General features: G+C 38.5%; 1 non-coding gene across 1 annotated transcript; it reads right to left on the reverse strand.

The window, feature by feature from the left end:
* Positions 1-11195: 11195 nt before the first annotated feature.
* On the reverse strand, positions 11196-11352 carry LOC123644282. Its single transcript, XR_006737096.1, has one exon. It is a non-coding gene; the product is annotated as a U1 spliceosomal RNA (small nuclear RNA).
* Between the last annotated feature and the right edge of the window lie 8453 nt (positions 11353-19805).

The following is a 19805-nucleotide window of genomic DNA, read 5'->3' on the forward strand; positions in this document are numbered from 1 at the left end:
GGCACAAATATATCTGATTTTAAGTAAGCATCTCTTGTTGTTCTGGGCAAGTATCCTAGTTCCTGTTTCCTTTGGTTCTCTAAAGTTTTTTTTTTTTTTTAATGTTGAAAATTTATTTTTAAAAATATGGTGTATTGTTCTGTCTCAGCATGTATATGCCTAGTTAGGTTCTCATCAAAGGATGTTGTGACCCTTAGTTTAAAGTGATGTCAAATTAAGTTCAAAAACATCAGCTTCTCTAATGTAGCTATTTTGTGTAGGCGAAAAACACCATTAGATGCATTAATTGCTTTCTCTTTAATTTCTTTTGATACTTGTGTAAATAGAGTCTGGTTTAGTCCAGAAAAAATAAAGTAACGATTCAGGTTAGAAAGTATGGTCTTGTGCTTTGTCTCTGACTTTGAAGGATGTTAGGTCTTCCCAGTTAAACATCTTGACCACTGAATTTACATTGAATGTATGAAAACTGAGGGCCGATAGCTACCAATGATGATAACTTCCATTTATTAAATGCTCACTTTACATTTTTTATTAATCCTCATAAGTGGCTCTATGAAGAAAGATGTTATCATCCTTTTTTTGTATATGAGGTCTCTGAGGCTTTGAAAGGTAGTAGGGGTGGGGGGCAACTTCCCCTTTCCCCCAAAAGCTCGCTGTAAGATCAACTCACAATTAAGGTGGATTAATACGAGGAAGAGGTTTATTTACTGTGCAAACAGGGAGAATCACAGAGTATTACCCAATATCCCAATGGGATCCAGATATTTGTATACCTTCCTTTTAGAGGGGAGGGAGAAATGAGGAATATAGGTAATTCTGTTTAGAGGCAATGAGTGGTTGCTAGGGAGGATGAATGGATGGGGAAATAGATTGACTCGCAAATGATTCTCTTTGCAAATTAAATAACCTTGAGAGAAAAGTATTATATTTGAAATTATTTGGGCCAGGTTTGGTTGCATGCTTGATTTTCTTTCCTGCAATACATAATGAAATAACATGGAAGGGAAGTTGGTTGTGCTTTTGATGGGTCTGTCTAGTTATGCAGATAGAAAGAAAGCCCCTTCCAAGGGCCTGTTGATCTCAAAGGGTCTTTAATTCAAAATACTCTTTATAACAAGGAGTCATATTTGGGGGTGAAATTTCCCGAGCTCCTTCATTTACCAGTGGTGGAGCTAAGGTTAAGCTCCCATTCTCACTACCCCTAAGTCACAGCTCTTATCATTACTCTTATCATTACTCTATGGTTCTTAAACTTCTGGATTTCATGAACCAGTAAAACTTCAAAAGCAAAAACAGAAAAAATAAGATCAACAATTTTTCTATGTCCAAATAAATAAAAGAAAATAAAAGGAACTATCATATACTCTTAACATAATTTTGTAAAAGAAAAGGTGCTTAATTATATTTATTATATTAAAAAATGTTAGCATGTAACATCGTTTCCCATTCCTTTGTGGATTTGAAAGGACAGAGGTCGTGAATAAATTGGATTGGTAATCTGGAGGAAAAGTTTATTTTGAGCATGTGTGCTGCTAATGTATCCCAGGACATTTTCAACCACAAAGGAGCAAGAAGGTCACATCTTAGAACAAAGAAGAGTTCTTCCTGGGAAAGGACAGTTGGTAACTTTACACCAACATATTTGTGTAAATACTGCATTGACCTTAGCTTTCTCATTTTGTTAAACACGAGTGAAAACTTTTCCATGGACCAGCACAGGTTTGAGGACAAGCATTTGGGAATCATGTAAAACCAAACACTGTTTCCTCATCTGTGTTTTTTAAAGACAGGGAGACAGATTGGGAGGTATAGATGTCAACATCACCTTCTAGATCTATCATGCAAGAAACAGCTTCTCCCCATGCCTCTGGGGACTGCAGTAGTCCCTTGGTATCTTCCATAAGATATGTCATCAGAAAACAGCCTTTTCCCTATTCTCTAAGGCAGTAGCCTGAACTGGGTTTTCCTTTCTGCTTTATTGTTTTCAGATGTTTGCCAGCTCTCAACTGACCATTTCTTTCACTGATAAATTTGAAGGAAATTGTAGTCCCTTCACAGAAGGCCAGAAGTGACCCCTCAACCCTCTTAGATAACAAAAAGGGGCTGTTTCTTTCATTTCTAAGATGAACTAAACAATTGAAAACAGGGGTAGCTCTATCAGTAGGAGCTGGAATGATAGCTGCATGGCTAGGAACAGCCACTGTTAATGTAAAAAATTAGTTTCCAAAGCTTATATGAACAAGAGGAGCAGTTTTCCTCAGCATCGTTACTTTATTTATTTATTTATTTATTTATTTATTTATTTATTTATTTATTTATTTATTTATTTATTTTTGAGACAGTCTCACTCTGTTGCCCGGGCTAGAGTGCTGTGGCGTCAGCCTAGCTCACAGCAACCTCAGACTCCCGGGCTCAAGCAATCCTTCACTGATTCCATTGGATGCTTTGGTGTTGCTGTTAATACTTCTAAATATTTGAAGAAAGCAGATTTGCTTACCACTCATCTAGCTTCTTTATCAATTAATAACTGAAAATTCATCTTCCCTTTGTCAGGATTTTTGTATGCTAGTTTCTTCATCCCCATTCAGTTTGGCTGGTATGTCTCTCTCTGATCAGCAGTTATTATTTTTAGTCTTTGCTCCCATGGAAATGGTAAGCTCTGGACTTGTTCATTTATAAGTCTAGCCTCTCAGAAAGTACTGCTGTTAAAAATTTAAAAATCACTCAAAGATCTAATGAAATGTTCAGCCCTATTTCACCTCCAGAGAAAGGAGAGGGGAGAAGCTTTTGGACGGAAGCATTCGATGTCCTCACATGCCCTGATAAGCAGGGAAGAACGGCTGCCGGCTGCCCGTTGCACATGTGACCTCGTTGTCCCGACTGCCCTGTGAGTGGCCGGACTGTTCCAACAGTCATGAAGGTGTGGTCCACGCAGTGATCAGGCTGCAGGGAAATCAAACCCAAACCGCAGCAGTCCAGCTGGAATCCTTCTGCCATTACACGGTGAAGCTACTGGGCAGCTGCCTCGTGGGGGAAGCCTGAAGCCTTGTTTCAAGCCCCTGGAATAGTAGTGGATGCCTCTCCCTATTTCCAAAGCCAATTATTTGACGTGATCTTGAACTCCCACTTACAGGAGGGTTGGGTTCCAATGGTTTATTTCAAAGTCAGTTGTTTTGAACTTGAAAGCAATTTTTTTCTACCAAAAGTAATAATAAAAAGAAAAGGAACCAAAGGCCAGTCCATAAAAATCTATTTATATTCAAACCTAGATGAAATAATGTACTTTTGCAATGAAAAGCAGCAGAAAAATCGAATGCTATAGTTCAGGTATGCAGACTGTGTTTGTAAATCCATTAATTATAACTGAACAGAACCAGATTAATAAAAATAGTTTCTCTAGATGGCATGGCTTTGACGATGGCACTTTTAATTAAAGAAGGATGAGAAGAAAGTCGGAGACTCTTGGAAATTATTGAAGAGGAAATTCTCAGGACATTTGGTGGCTTTAGAAGTTAAGAAATAATTTTGCTTTAAAACTTGACTTTTTACACCAATACTTAGTAGCACCAGTCAGCCACCATAAGGTTCATTTTTAGTCACGAAGAAAGAATGCAGGGAAAAAAAGAGGGAGAGTGACTTAGGTCGGTTTCCTGGAATTCAGCCTCTGAGATGGAGTAGTTTATTAGAGGCCCACTCTGGAGCAGTCCCTGTGGGGAGAGGGAGAAGAGGAGCTGCAGTCACAAGGAAGGACTCAGCCAAGGGCAGCCGTGGAGCAGGCACGGCCCTCCAGGGCTGTCTAGTCTTGGACCGGGGGCCAAGATTGACATCTCCTCATTGGCCAGTGCCTGGATATGGGCCACCCTGGGAGGGAGCATGATCCTGAGCAAGGAACTCCCCAGCTGACAGCAATTCCTGGGGAAGCCGTGTCTCCAGAACCTTGGGCCACCAACAGTCCTAGCTGTTGCGGGGGAGGGTTGGTCCTCTGTCCTGAAATCCACTCTAGAGCCACACTGCTTTTCACTCGGGTAACTGAACAAGAATGAAATAAAAGAGGAAAAAGTGTGTTCATGTAGATGTGTGTACATACGGGAAAGAAAGACGGTCTTTCTTTCTTGGGAAAATTGACCACACTGAGCCGTGGACGACAGAGGACAGTCACAGAGCAGTTCCTGCAACATCCTTCTGAAGGGAAGGGACAGAGGTGTGAAGGAAGGCAGGGCTCAGGCTGCAGCTGCTCTTGCCAGAGCAGCTTAGTTGCTGGACTGGGGGAAAGAGGACCCTCAGCCTGTGCTCTGGTGTTGAACATAAAGGACATTTTATTTTCTACCTTAGGGGCTCCTACACAGCTAAATAAGCAAAGGCCACTGTGGTAGTTTCCAACTTTTTTTTTTTTTTTTAACAATAGCACAATACAGCCTAGGGTTTTTGTTTGTTTTTAGCTTTTTTAAAGCTTTTTTCCATTTTGTGACGTTTTGCATCCTTCTACAAAATAGTACTGTATGGCAGGCAATTATTTTTGATACCAAAGTGCAGCTATTTATTAAGTTTTAAATTAACTGTGTTTTAAGGATTTTGTGATGCCTTCTGAGGCATCCTGTGTATTGTTGCAAAACCTATTGGGAATTTTTGGATCCTTTTTTACAAAGTTCTGACCATCAGGGATAGAAAGAAGTAAATAAAATGGACCTTGCTTTCAAGGAGATTACGATGCAGTTTTGAAAAGAGAATGCAAACCGTGCAGCTATTCCTAGTGCCGAGAAATATTTTATCTTCTAGAAGAACTTTGTCTTACGTGTGGCGAACACTCAGGGAGATAGAAGAGAGTGCGTAGTGAACAGATTCATCTTTCCTTCTGCATCTGGAAGGATAAACAGTCCGTGCCTTCCAGAGCGAGGTAGCATGCTGTTTTATACAAATCCTGGGAAATCTTGGGTTTTTAAGCCTTGCTTTCTTGTTTATTTAGTCCTTGTGGTACTTTGGAATGTGTGTATCTCAGATACTTGAGAGGCATTCTGTAACCTGTATTCCAGACCACTTCCTGTACTCATTTTTCGGGCTAGTCAATCTGTAACTGACCAGTGTGCTTTTCTGGAATCCAGGTTTATCTTTGTTGAGGAAATTATTAATTGCTTGACATAGGTGACTCTACTTTGTATTTCTTTGTCCTATTTTGTAAATAAAAAATTGCCATTTGTACAGTTTGTATCTTTAACTTTGCCTTAATTTTTATTGCTTGACAAAGAGCATATTTGCTGCCTAGGAAATGACCTCCTCTGCAAATCTGTGCCTGGTGGGAATGGGAAGAGAAAAGGTGAATGTGGCTGAGAAGGAGTTTGTTTTTCTTTATCTCTTGTTCTGCTCTTCATGGGCTCCAGAGAACCATTACGAAGAGCCTGTATCAGCCACTTTCCAATTCACTGCAGTGATTATGCTGAACAGATGTTTATATTTTCATTCCTGGTGATATGGGCGGGGGTGCTTTTGATAAACATAAGATGTGGGAAAAGTTTATTTCTGGGTCCTGCATTCGTCTTGCAGAAACCTTTCTCTTACTTCTTGTCTATTTTCTGAACTCCAGGCTCGGTACCTCTTAGTGCCTTAGTGTTCTCCTTTGCCCGTCCCTCCAGACCACCCCATAGCTAGCTGGTCAGCCTCTTCCCCTGGTTTTCCTGCACTTGCTCTGTTTGGGTTCCATTACCTCATGCTGGCCTTGCAAAAAGACCATTGGATAAATCAGTTCATGCAATGCTGTTAATAGCTGATAAAAATCAACCCCTAAATATGCACCCCCTAGCAAGAACTTATTTCCATTTTAATCTGACTGGGGTCTTTAATGTTTTAATTCCAGGTTTTCCAATCTGGCCTGTATTGAGGAAAAAATTCACACAATAAGCACATTTTCCTGGAGCTTCAAATTGATCTGAAAAATTTTGGGGGGGAAAAATCCACATTATTTTCATATTAAAGCAAACAGGAGATATATTATGGTAGAAATAAAAATTCCTCATATCTTAAAAATAAAACATGAGACAACAAGAAAGTTTTACTTTTGGTAAATTACTTAGGTCTCTAGACACCTGGGGATTGGATGGAAAAACTTCGAGAAGCAGTGGCCTAAGTCCACCAGCTCTCAACCATCAGAATTCTAGGCATTTGAGGTTAGTGGGGACTTTTTTCCTTTTCAACACTTGTCTGATCACTTGCCCAGATACGGGATGTGTTCGATGGGTCAATCACATTTTTCAGGACTGAATATATTTTTGAATCTCTTTACAAAATGCTTGGGTCTATTTGTGCTTTTGCCCAAGTCTTGGTTGATGAGTTAGAGATCTGGGTGATGACATTTAGCAAAAATGATGGTGTGGAGCTGCTTTCTAGTTTGCAATTTGGGGCTAAAATAGACCCTTTAGGTGCTTCTTTATAGAGGGTATTTTAAAATTGTTGAAATATTTACTTACAGTAGTCAAGTTAATGTCAAATAAGAGAATGAATCTTCAGGGAACTTTGAAGATAAGTTTGAACTTTTAAATATGCACATTTGTTTTATTACATAATAAATTGTATTCTTTAAAGGAGAACTGCATCAGGGAGCTAAAAAATTAATGGGATATTTTTTTTAAGTCAGAGGATTCCCTGAAGAAGAATTATTGTAGGTTTGGATAATAGTGCAAATTATTCAGACTTTATTGCTTTAATACCCATTGTGTCCAGCCGTAACTTCATGGCTTGAATGCTTTCTTCACAAAGGGGATCAAATTAATAGTGAAGTCAAAACATTACAAAGTCATTTCCTTTGGAAGAAAAATTTTTCATTTTTATGTTACTTCAATAATTAACTTACTGTAAGTACTAACTGAAATATGTTTACCATCTTTTGCCAGAGTTTTTGGGGAAAAAAGTATATTTTATCTTCTTATCACCCCCCCAAAAAAAACATCTCCCTAAAGATAATGAGGGGCTTGGGGGAAAAAGCTTACCCTCCGATATTCATGCTACTTCATGAAATTTACAAGGAGGAATTTATTATTCCAATTTAACTGACGTTCTGGGAGGAACAACCCCTAAAATCATTTATCAATCACTTAAACCTTAGTGCTAATTTATCAGCAGCTTGGCCATTTTCAGCTAAGAGCTATTGTTGAGAATATCTATTGTCAAGTTCAAGAACACTGTGATCACAATGTTAAAGGAAATGGAAAAACAAAAGCTTATAATTGTATTAATTTAACATAGCAAATTTACCTTTGTGTTTTCCTTCCTGCCTTTGTCCCCACATTTTCAAATTGATATAATCATAAAGTTGACTCAACTGTGTACCCAGCTGGGGTGGCGGGCGGGGGCCACAAAGGTGACCGCCATAATTTTCTGCCAAAGCTGCTCTCCGGTTGCTCCCTTTGGCTCTGCTCCCCACTCTCCCTCACCTCCTCCTCCTCCCCACCTACCTTGCATTTGGGGCTGAAACTAAATTCAAGTCATAATTATTTTGAAATTCAGTGTATTTAGAATTATTGGGGTTTTCACATTGGAATTGCAAATCAAACCACCAAATTTAACTGCTGGCTGTCATTTTCTTCCCGCTCCTCCCCAGGATGCTCCCACCCAACTCAACACCCAGAAGTTGAATTACCTGCCATTTCCCAAGTGACTTGCAGGACTGAGGAATGCAGAGATGAATGACTCTTGATCTCTACCTTCCAGTAACAGACTAACTGGTAAAGAGATAACTATGATGCTATTAATACATAATGAATGCTACATTAGAGGAGAGAAAAACCAAAAGGGAGAGAAGCTACCTTTGAAATAACAGTAAAGCATAGTAAATACTGATAGCATAATCCAGTAGGAGCCTTAGCCTAGCTCTGTGGGGAGAGTTCCAGACAAGGCAATAATTAAACTGGCTTTGCAAGGTTAGGATGGTGGGGTGGAGAAGGGGAAAAGACATTTTACATCCACACAAAGACCTGAGGTGTGAAGGAGGGTTGAGAGAAGGGTGTGAGGAGACTGAGTTGCATGTGGTCATGGGTCTGGTATCCTATGTTAGGTAGTTTAGATGTTGATCCAAAGGCAACAGGGTACCAAATGGAGATTTGAGGGACACAGAAATGATATGGTCATTTTTTGCTTGTTTTGTTTTTAGGGGACTCAATAAAAAAAAAATTAGTAGATGATTAAAGAAATCCATTTGAGATATATGTTTCAAACAGCACAAGGTTTCTATGAAATATCAATTAGTTAACAATGCAGTGGTGGACACTATAATGGGAGAAGACTAATAGTGGTATTTATAATCTACTTAGAAAAAGAATACATTTGTTGTACATTTTAAAATGTGAAACTCTGAGAACTTGTGCACAAATATTAGAATCAAATGATTTTAATTACGTTGAAAAACCTAACTTCCGTACTTAAACCAGTGATGAATCCTTTTGTGAAGATTACAATCCCTTTGGATTGTGAATAATTGTGCTTTAAGATATTTTCTTGGTTCAGATTTTGTGTTTAAGATTTTTTATAGTGAGGTACATTGACATGTTTTGAAAACAGAGTATAACAGAAACAGTGACCATTTCTCCTTTTGAGAATGAAAGTAATAACATGAAAAAGAATTAATCTAAGTTTTCATTATACTGGAAAGACAATTCCTAGACACCGTTGTTTAGAAGTCTGACAAAAAAATCTAATTAGTGTTTCCAATCTAATTTAGAAGAGTCAGAACTCTGAAGGTGCCGTCCTAAGTTTTGAAAGATTTTCACACATAATTCACCACCAACTCTCTCTGAAAAGCCCTGGCTTTCTTTGGTAGTTCAACATACAGCACTGCAAAGGAAGTTAATTAATAGTTTTATAAATAAATTACTTTCAAAGGTACACAGAGATAGTAAAGAACAGGAAAGGAAGGAAAAGCATTAAGTGAGAAACAAAACTGACAAGGTTGAGAAAAGACTTCTCCATCTGGCTTAAGATTCAGCGCTCAAAATTCTCTTTCCAGCCATGGCTGGAGTGTGTGGAAGGAAATGACAAAGCTGGTCCTAACTAAGCACTTGGGGAGAACAGCTCTTCCTATAGTGTAGCTTTGCAGTAGGCCTCTGGTTTTCCTTGCTGCGGGATGTTTAATCAAGAAGTACTGAGAATGCAGTTTCTCTTTTTATAATCTTGCAAACCTGAGAGCCAGCGGTAAGAAAGGTAGAGAGCAGTGAGATGAAAAATAGCTTGGGAAGAGCAGCCTACTTTATTTTCTCCCAGAGCTCAAAAATATTTTTGTTTTATTGAAGGGCCAAGGTTTGAATTGGCCCAATTAATATTCATGTGGTTTTACCACCCTTACTGAGTATATTCAACCTTTTCGTTGGCCATTTTCCATCTCTTTTCCCTTGAACCAGACCTTGGATTCAGAACATTGGCTGCCCACCCTAGGGGCATGAAAGTAACTTGAATTAAGTTTAACTTTAAAACATACAGTAAACCTTTTAGATTTGGCCACATTTGCCTCTAGGGCACTGTTAATAGGACTAAATATACGCCAAAAATATTCTGAAAAGCATATTTTCCCTATTCGTTTAATCCTCTCATATGGAATAGATAAGTGAATTTGTAGAGTAGCATCACCTGGATTTGTGCTTATTCTTACTGCAGTTTGAGTTGTAATCCCAGCTCTTGAAAATGGAAAACTTCTTCTAACTTCTTTGCAAATTATTTCCCACATCTATGAAAAATATCATGGCAAAATATGGGGGAATTAGATGGCTTATGGATCTGATAAAGCTTTTTGTGCTGAATCTAAGTGGAGATGCATGGCAGAGGGGTCAAATGAAAGCCAACAAAGCAGGTGGGGAAAATACAAAATATTTTTAGTACTCTTTTGCACAACTTAAATTTGCTACAACAGCTTTGTGAGACTACTGCGGGAAGGTATTCTGATAAAAGCTGTTTCTGCATCTGGGAATTTTGCCTTGAGATTCAGGTCTCAACTAGAAAAAAACTTTACTCAATTTGGTGTCCTCGACTTTTCAGGTGTTTTGTCTTTTTGAGGCCAAAAGAATAGGATGTTTCCATTGACTGGCTCCCAGAGGAGCTAACATTGCTATTTCGAAGGAGTGTATGTTATAGAACCATCATACCATGTGCTGTCCCTTTCAATATATTTTAATTTATTCTAAAATAAACTTTAAAAACCAAATGATAGGGACAGTTTTGAGGGGTGATGAGTTGAAACTGGAAAACCTTGGGAATGGGATTCGGTGTGGTGATAGATTTAAAACATTTTTTTATTCGTTTATTTCTTATGCAGACAATTACTAAATATCTAGTTTAGACCAGGCACTGTGTTAGGTGCTGGGAATAAAACAGTGGCCAATATAGTCCCTGCCTTTTATAAGGCTTAGCGTCTAACAAGGATGTCAGATAATTAAATAAATAACAGCATATGGTACATAAATTTTGTGATAGTTAAGGTGTTTACCTAGATTATTATCCAAACTGGGACTTGAGGGTGAAAGGAGAGTTCCTGAGTAAGTATGCTGGGCCAACAGGTTTAAACTGAGATCACCTGGGCAAACTGGGCGTGTCTGACCTTAGGGTTAGGGTATATAGAGGGGGTTATGGGATTGTGTGTCAGGAGCCCTTGATCTGGTTTGTGTGTGGTGATGGTGGGGAAGAGGTTTCCAGTAGGAAATTATGTCAAGACTATCACCTACGTGGCTACCTCTTCAGGTGTGTTCTCCCCGGCTCCCTAATGACTGTCAGAAACTCTGGAAGTTAAATGCATCCTTGTTTTATCGCCAGTTGAAAGGAGGGAGTCTGCTTATTTTGACAGGGATTGTGGTGAATCTGTAGATCAGTTTGGGGAGTGTTGACTTCTTAACAATATTAAGTATTCCAGTCAGTGAACACAGAATATCTTTCTATTTATTTAAGTACTCTTTGCTTTCTTTCAATAATGTTTTGTAGGGTTCAGAGTACAAGGTTTGCACTTCTTGTACTTCTAGGTATTTTACTCTTTTAATGCTATTGCAAATGGAATTTTTTAAAAATTACATTTTTGGATTGTTTATTATAAGCCTATAGAAATACAATTGATTTTGTATAATGATCTTGTATTCTGAAAATTCCTGAACTCAATTTATTAGTTCTAATAGTGTTTTTAGTGGATTTCTTAGGATTTTTCTAAGTACATGATTTTTTTTTTTTTTTTTAAACAGGGGATAGCATGAACACAGTGCCTCAGACCACAAACTATGAATCAAGTTTCCTACATTTGAGGAAATCGCAGGGGTCAGCACACCGAAGTGCAGTGGATAAGCCTGACCCTGGACCACCTTCATGATCATAGTCTTTCCCCTGCCAGGTAAGCAACACGTGATCTTTTATTTCATTTTCTTGCCCAGTTGCCTTGATTAGGTATTGAATATGGTATTGAATAGAAATGGTATTGAATAGAAATGGCAGCATTGGACATTTTTGTCTTGTTCCTGACCTCAGGGGGAAAACATTCATTCTCCTACCATTAAGTATAATGTTAGCGGTAGATTATATATAGATTTTCTTTATTAGGTTGAGGAAGTTTCCATCTATTCTTGGTTTGTTGAGTGTTTTTATTATCAAAAAATATTGGATTTTTCCTTTTTCTTTATCTGTTGAAATAATCATGTGGTTTTACTTGTTTATTCTATTAATATGGTATATTATATTAATTGATTTTTCAGATCTTAACTTTGCATTCCTAGGATAAATTTTTTTGATCATGGTGTACAATCCTTTTATATGTTGCTGAGTTCAATTTACTAGCATTTTGTTGAGGCTTTTGTATCCATATTTACAAGAGATAATGGTCTGTAGTTTTCTTTCCTATGATGTCTTCATTTGGTTTTAGTATCATGGTAATACTGGCCTCATAGAATGAGCTGGGAAGTGTTCCCCTTCTACTTTTTGGAAGAGTTTGTAGTCCTAATAATTCAATTTCTTTGCTTGTTATATGTGTATTCAGATTTATATTTCTTCTTGGGTCAGTTTTGGTAGTTTGTGTCTTTGTGGAAAATTTTTCCATTTCATCTAAATTATTTAATTTGTGGACATGCAGTTGTTCACAATATTCCCCTATAGTCTTATTTATTTCTATAAAGTCAATAGAAATATCCCCTATTTCATTCTTAATTTTAGTAATTTGAGTTTTGCTTTTTTTGTTTGTTCAGTTTAACTAAACATTTGTCAACTTTATTATTCTTTTCAAAGAATCAACTTTTGACTTTCGTGATGTTTTTCATTATTTTCTTAGTCTCTATTTCTTCAGTTTCTATTCTAATCCTTATTTTTTCCTTCCTTCTGCTTGCTTGTGGCTTGGTTTACTCTTTTTTTCCTAGTTCCATAAGGAGGTAGGTTAGGTTATTGACTTGAGATATTTCTTATTTTTAACATAGGCATTTATAGCTATAAAATTTCCTTTGAGCACTGCTTTAGCTGCATTTTGTAAGTTTTGTTATGTTGTGTCTTTATTTATATTTATCTCAGAATATCTTCTAATTTCATTTGTGGCTTTCTTCTTTGACCCATTGGTTATTTAGTACTGTGTTGTTTAATTTCTCTATATTTGGAAATTTTCTTAATTTTTTTGTTATCAATTTCTAATTTCACTCCAGCATGGTTGACAAAGATACTTTACATGATTTTGATTCTTTTAAATTTATTATGACTTGTTTTATGACTTAGCATATAGTCTATTCTAGAAAATGTCCCATGTGCACTTGAGAAGAGCTGTATTCTGCTGTTGTTGGGTGGACTATTCTATAAATGCCCACTAGATCTAGTTGGTGTATAGTGTTATTCAAGTCCTCTATTTACTTATTTATCTTCTGTCTGATACAGTGGCCCCCCTTTATCTATGGTTTGCCTTCCTGCAATTTCAATACCTGAGGTCAACCATGGTCTGAAAATATTAAATGGAAAATTCCAGAAATAAACAATTTCTCAGTTTTAAATTGTATGCTGTTCTAAGTAGTATGACAAAGTTTTGTGCTGTCTGGCTCTGTCCTGCTTGGAATGTGAATTATTCCTTTGTCTATACACTACCTGCCTGTTAGTGACTTAGCAGCAGTCTTGGGTATCAGACCCATTGTTGCTGTATGGCCATGCTGGTGTTCAAGTAATCCTTATTTTACTTAACAATAGCCCCAAAGTACAAAGGCAGTGATGCTGGTCGTTTGGATATGCCAAAGAGAAGCTATGAAGTACTTCCTCTCAGCGAAAAGGTAAAAGTTCTCAATTTAATAAGGAAATTTAAAAAATCCTATGCTGAAGTTGCTAATATCTATGGTAAAAACAAATCTTGTATCTGAGAAATTGTGAAGGAGGAAAAAGAAATTTGTGCTAGTTTTGTTGTACCTCAAACTACAAAAGTTGAGGCCATAGTGTGTGATAAGTGCTTAGATAAGATGGAAACGGCATTAAATTTGTGGGTGCAAGACATCAACAGAAAATGTGTTCTGATTGTTCTAATTGTTTTATTTGATTATTAGTTGTTGTTAATCTCCTACTGTGCCCAATTTATAAATGAAACTTTATCATATGTATGTATGTATGTATAGAGAAAAAACATGGTGTATATGGGGTTCAGTACTATCCATGGTTTCAGGCATCTACTGGGGGTCCTGGAACATATGCTCCATAGATAAGGGGTAGGCGGACTATAGTGGTGAAGTTTTCAACTATTCCTGTACTGTCTATTTCTCCATTCAAAGTCCATTTTGCCTATATTACTATAGCCATTCCAGCTTTTTTTGATTGCTGTGTGTGTGATATATCTTTTTCTATCTTTTTATTTTTAACCTATTTGTATCTTTGAACCTAAAGTGCATCTCCTATAGACAGCATATAGTTGGATATTGTTTTTTTAACCAGTTTGACAATCTCTGCCTATTGATTTGATCATTTAAATCCATTCACATTGAATATTATTATGGGTATAATTGAATGTGTGTCTGATATTTTACTTTTGACTTTCTCTTTTCCTTTAAGCTGTCTACCTTATTTGGGTATCACACTAAGCTGTAAGCCTTCACCAGTTTCTGGCTGATTATTCTATTGTTTCAAGAATGTCTGGGGCATAATTTGCTGCACAGTCTGACCCAATTAAATTCAGGCAGGAGTAATTTTTGAGGCCAGTCCTTGAGGTTTGTTCTGACACCAGAAGTGCTCTTCTTAGTTTCCTTTTTCCCTGGTTCTCTCTGTTAAACTAGCTGGCCTATGATTTAGCTTATTACTCTTATAGAGCTACCACCAGCCTCCTTTTAATTATTTACCATCAAAATGCCCATTGTTTTTGAGAGCACCCTTATGCTTGAACTTCTCTATACCCTATTTACAATAAAGTCATTTCTTCTGGGGAGAACTTCGGAGCCCTCTGTTTTTTGTGGATTGCTTCTTCCCCTCAAAATTTCTGAGCTTTGGGTACTGGGCAGAGGGTGGTACCTTCTGATCTTCTTGTCTTACTTCCTCTGGTATAGAACCTCTGCCCTGTGAGCAATCTGGGGGGATGATAATTGGCTCCCTAGTATTCCTGGCCTGATGTCTCTGGTATACAGCCTCTGCCCTATAAGTAGGGGCTGGGTAGAGGAAGGGAGCTCCCAACTTCTTGGCCACACTTACCAGGAATTTAGCCTTTCCAACCTGGACTTGGAGAGGATGAGAAACACTGGTACCCTGCCACTCCCAGTGAGATACTATATCCCTTAACAAGGGGCTTGGAGGGGAGGAAGCCTCACATTTTGGCCAGACCCACGCAGAGTGGAGCTTCCCTAGAGTTGAGCTGAATTAGGAGGGAGTTGGTGGGTCATGGCTTAAGTGCCCCAGCCTCACTGTTCTTACCAAGACTTAGCAGATTTTCTTGCATGGATGTTTCTTTATTTTCTGTGTATCCTTGAGACAATTTCTAGAAACTTTAATTTTTTTTAATGGTCTTCATTAGTTATGATTGTTTGACTGGATAATGGGTCCTCAGGGCTTCTTATGTTGCTGGAAGTGGAACATATAGCTACTTCTTTGCAATCTAAAAATGCTCTTAATTAGAATGCAATCTAAAAATGCCTTTCAATGTGAAAAAAACATTTTGTATTTTAGCTGTGTTTTGGAAAATTGAGACATACATAAAATTTTGACGTTGAAGGAAAAGATGTGTGTGGTGATTAAGGTCCCAATAGGAAAGAGAAAGTCTACTCAAAAGGTCAGCTAAAGAGGATACTTTAAAAAATATGTGGAAAGAGAAAGTCCACTCAAAAGGTCAACTAAAGAGGATACTTTAAAAAATATGTGGGAAGGTTTTAGGCAACCACCAAGGAATGGTGACAGGAACAAGCACCAGCAGGAAGTGGCACCACTCTCTGCATGGACTGAAGGGAGGCAGGGAGTGGTTACCGGAAGCTTGTGCGAGCTGGAGCTCTCGGGAGAGAGAGATTCCACCAGATAGGAGCAGTGGCCTTGTGCCAGGATTACAGTCACTGTACAACTGAGCCTGGGAGGGAGGGAGGAGGAGGCTGGAGTGGGAGGATATTTACTTCCAGAAGCGCTCTCTCCTCACACCCTCTGATCTCTTGCCAATGCCTTGCATTTGGAAAAACCTAATGAGAACCAGAGTGCAAGTGATCTGGAGCAATGTGGTCCATAGAGTGCAGCCTCCCAGGGAACAGAATAGGGCAAAGTGGAGAGTAGATGTACAGTACAGATGGGGAACACCCAGCCCCATGGGCTTCCCTGCATGGCATGGGCAATGCTATGACCTTCAATGTTCTGATGAATAGATGCTGTCAGAGAATAGTGGGAAGAAGGGACTGATTGAATGACATTGACCTGCTTATAGTCTCGTATCTCCCAACATATGTCTGCATCAGAGTCCACAATGCTTATCCTCAATTTCTTCAGGAATCATATCATTACTGCATTAAAAAAGTCCAAAGCACCTTTCAATGCCATTTGAAGCCAAGGAAGTGGATGCAAAGATATTAGCAAGGTGTATAGTACTCTGGGAAACTAGTAGGGAAGATGCTTTCTGTTTAAGGTATAGAATGAACAGAGGAAATCTGCCTTTGTTTTGTGGATCGTATCGGCCATCAAATATATAGTCTAACAATTGCATGCACTTAGAAGGCAGAGAAAAGATAAAGTTTGGAAATGATCTCATTATACTTAGTGACAGTGGAATAATATTCTGCAGTAAATCACTCAAAACCTCACCACTGGTGATACTCAAATGCTTGAGTAACAGCTCATAAAATAAGCTAACTCATGCTGATGTTGTATGTGTATAAATCAGTGAATAGGTAGGTTAGTGCTTTCAGGTTCCCTTTTCTATGAGCTTGGAGGGCAACCCCTGGGCTTCAGGGAAGGTTGAGAAATGACAGTACCTCCTGGTTAGCTTGATTCTGTGCGGCATTTGCTAGAGTTTTGCCAGAAATAACCCTGAGGCTTAGTGTTCCCATCTCCCCTCCTTCCACTGTGTCAGCCTTATTTTCCCCTTAACCATTTCTTTTCTCTTTACTCTCTCTCAAGCTTCTACTCTGTGCATCCAAAGCCTCAACAAGGATGCTGTTGGCCCCTTTCTCTTCCCAGTGACCCATAAAACCTTATCCTGGTGTCTGGTGATACTTCCCTGGCAACCATTCATTCACTAACTTCACCTTCCCCCTGGTGCAGGAAAGCCCCTCTTGGCAGAAGAAACCCCCTCCTACCCTTTTATGGCTCAAAGTGGAGCTGCTTCCCCTTGCTGCAGAATGCCTCCGGCCCCACTCCTCTGGAGTGTTTTCAAGCTAACAGCAGTTTTAAGTAAGACACAGAAAGCCCTTTTGCTCAGAAAGGCAGGGATGGGGTTGTGGTAGGGGGATGTGTTAAGTGCAATTGCAATAAGGGCTTTGGAGCCTTCGGGCTCCAGGCAGCAGATCATATTTTAATACCCATGCCTGAAACTGAACTATAAAACTTGGAGAGGATTGTAAATACTTTGTTTTACAACACACAAATAGCATAGCCTGGCTATTGTTTAAAGCAAAATATTCTGACACTTGTTAAAACAGTAAGAAAGACTTTGCTCAGGACGATTGCAATAGGTGTCAAGACTATTGCAATAGGGGAGAGACAGCGGGTTCAACTCTGAATATGGCAAAGCCGCTGGGAATTTATAGCCAATGAATGGAATCAGGGGTCAGTGAGTGGGAAATTACTAAGAAGACGCTTCAAGGGTAGGGAGATTCCTGCTCAACAGACTAACAGGATTCTTGCTGAAGGCAGGGCAGGGTGATCAGATATTAAGGGTAGGGGATTCTTGCTAAATTAACTTAGCAGGATTCTTGCTAAAACTGGGCTAGAGAGGCCAAAGACATGGCCCAAGGGGGAGGCCTACTTGAAAACAGGGCACAAAGGAGCTTGTCTAAAGTTTGGTTAAAGAAAGAGTCCTTGTTGTTGTCTACTATGGTGTTAACTTGCTCAGCTTGACTTGGGCTTTGCAGCCCTCTCCTTATGTCAGTGTCTACGTTCACCCCAATACACAAGAACACACAGGCATCATTAGCAGAAAACAAACAATGGAAAAAACAAAACAAAACAAACAAACCCACCTCCTGTTGATTAAGCAAGCTGACTTATAGGAACTTCTAGTTTTAACCATCTCCTACCTCCTTCTCCTCCTTGCTTTGCTGAAGGTAAGTACTCTATTGCACTATAAGCTGTGGGATTCTGAGGCATGTACTGTGCGATGTCAAAATAATATTTGTTCCAGGGTTCTGAGTAGCATCTTTGGAGATGTGTGCTAGGCGACACAGACAGCAGACCAGAGATTTTCTTGTAGTCGTAAACTCAGTGGTATAAGTGTGACTTAGGTTTCCCGTGCATGGTTTGGAGTGAAGCCAACCCACGATTGACACTTTCACTCTGAACTCATCTCCTGCTCAATCAATACCCAAATAGCAATCTCCACTAATCAGAGACGTCTCGGTTTCAACAGGAAGAGATGAGCATGTACATGTCTGTATGTAAGCTGGTTTCCCCTCAGTCGCCTTTCTGAAGCCATAATGCACATAAAGAAAATAATTTAAATGGCAAATGCAAAATAATTCATATGACAAAACAATTTTCATGGGAGTACTTGACTTTTTAGGTAAGTAGATATATTTATAGAAAAAGAAAGAAAGAAAGAAAAGAAACTCTTGGGGTCTCAGAACATGATACCCCAAAATATGGCACCTTGGCCATTGAGAAAACTGCAGAAGCAAGAAGGTCGTTCTGAGCTTCTCCCACTTTTCTCTCCTAAAACACAGTCATAAAGGAATTCTCTGAACCACCTGGCCTGAACGTAGGTCATAAAACCCTTATTCCGGAGGGTCTTACACTATACTTGGAGGCAAGGAAGAATCGGAACAAATAGGCCTGGTTAAGTTCCCCCAGTTTCTTACCCATTAGGTTGTACTTCCTTTTTGTCCAATCATGCATATACAAGACTATCCATTCCTCACTGAATATTAAAATCTTGAATCCTGTAAAACTCTGGTTAAATAAATTGGTTATGATGTTCTCTAGTTAATCTGTCTTTTGTTGTAGTGGTATCAACCATGAACCTTGTGGTGGGGGAGGAAAAGATATTACTTTGTCTTTTTCCTCTACAAAATACATTCATTTCAACAAACCTGGTTTAATATTTTAGCAAAAAGAAAAAATAAACAATTCTAGTATAATTTTATTGGTACGATGAAAATATTTATCCTGAGTGATTAAAAAAATTAATTTTAAGAGACTCTACCCAGAGCTTTCGGAAAAGTACTCTAGACATTTATAGATTCAGAAATCATCAGAGTTAGAAGGCACCTTACATAGCATCTTGTCCACCTCTCTTTTTTCAAGCAGACAAATTGAAAGTCAAGAAAAAAATTCTGAATGAGCTTTCAATAAGAACTACCAGCCAGATAGGTATTTTTTTTCACGCTCTGAAAATTCTGATGCCAATATTGTTAATATAACATCGTATTTTACTGTAGTAATTCTTACTAGCATCACTGAAAAGAGGTTTCATCTAGGACAAAATGCCTAGATTTTGGTGCAAAAAGGCCAGAAAAGTAGGACAGCAAAGGATGGATTGTAAGACACTTGAGGATAGGGTTCCCACAAGGAATTTCACCAAGAACCATCTCACATCTATGAATATTTGAATTAATTAATTAATTAATTAATTAATTTTTGTGTTTGGCTATTTAATGAAACTAGAAATGTTCGTAATATATTGTTGTTTTGTTTGTGTTTGAATATTTAATGAAACTGGAAATATTCATAATATATTGTTTTATTATTTCAGCATATTACGGGGCTACAAATATTTAGGTTACGTATATTGTGTTTGCCCCACCTGAGTCAGAGCTTCAAGCGTGTCCATCCCCCAGACAGTGCACACCGCACGCCATTAGGTGTGAATATACCCATCCCCTCCTCCCGTCGAACGTTTGAATTTAATTATAAAAAGAGCTCTTATAAACATAAGAAAAGGAAATCCTAATCCATCCCATTTTACCTCAGATTGGTCCCAGGTCACATTAACAAGTGATCATTTCTCTTTGGAGATGAGTGGAGTACGGGACATGCTAAAAATGACAGGAGTTGGTGATTGCTTGTGGAAATGTGACATTTTGGTTATAATGTTTTATTTTAATGACTGGCTTATGATATTCTTTTGGGACTTCTGTGCCCTGTGGGTGAGCCCCAAACTCGAGTTTGTGTACAACCAGGGGAGAGTCTCTTTAGCACAGATCTCTGTGAACAGGCCGAGGGCGAGACTTATCCAG

The sequence above is a fragment of the Lemur catta genome, chromosome 8, assembly GCF_020740605.2.
Source record: "Lemur catta isolate mLemCat1 chromosome 8, mLemCat1.pri, whole genome shotgun sequence".
NCBI classification, from domain to species: domain Eukaryota; kingdom Metazoa; phylum Chordata; class Mammalia; order Primates; family Lemuridae; genus Lemur; species Lemur catta.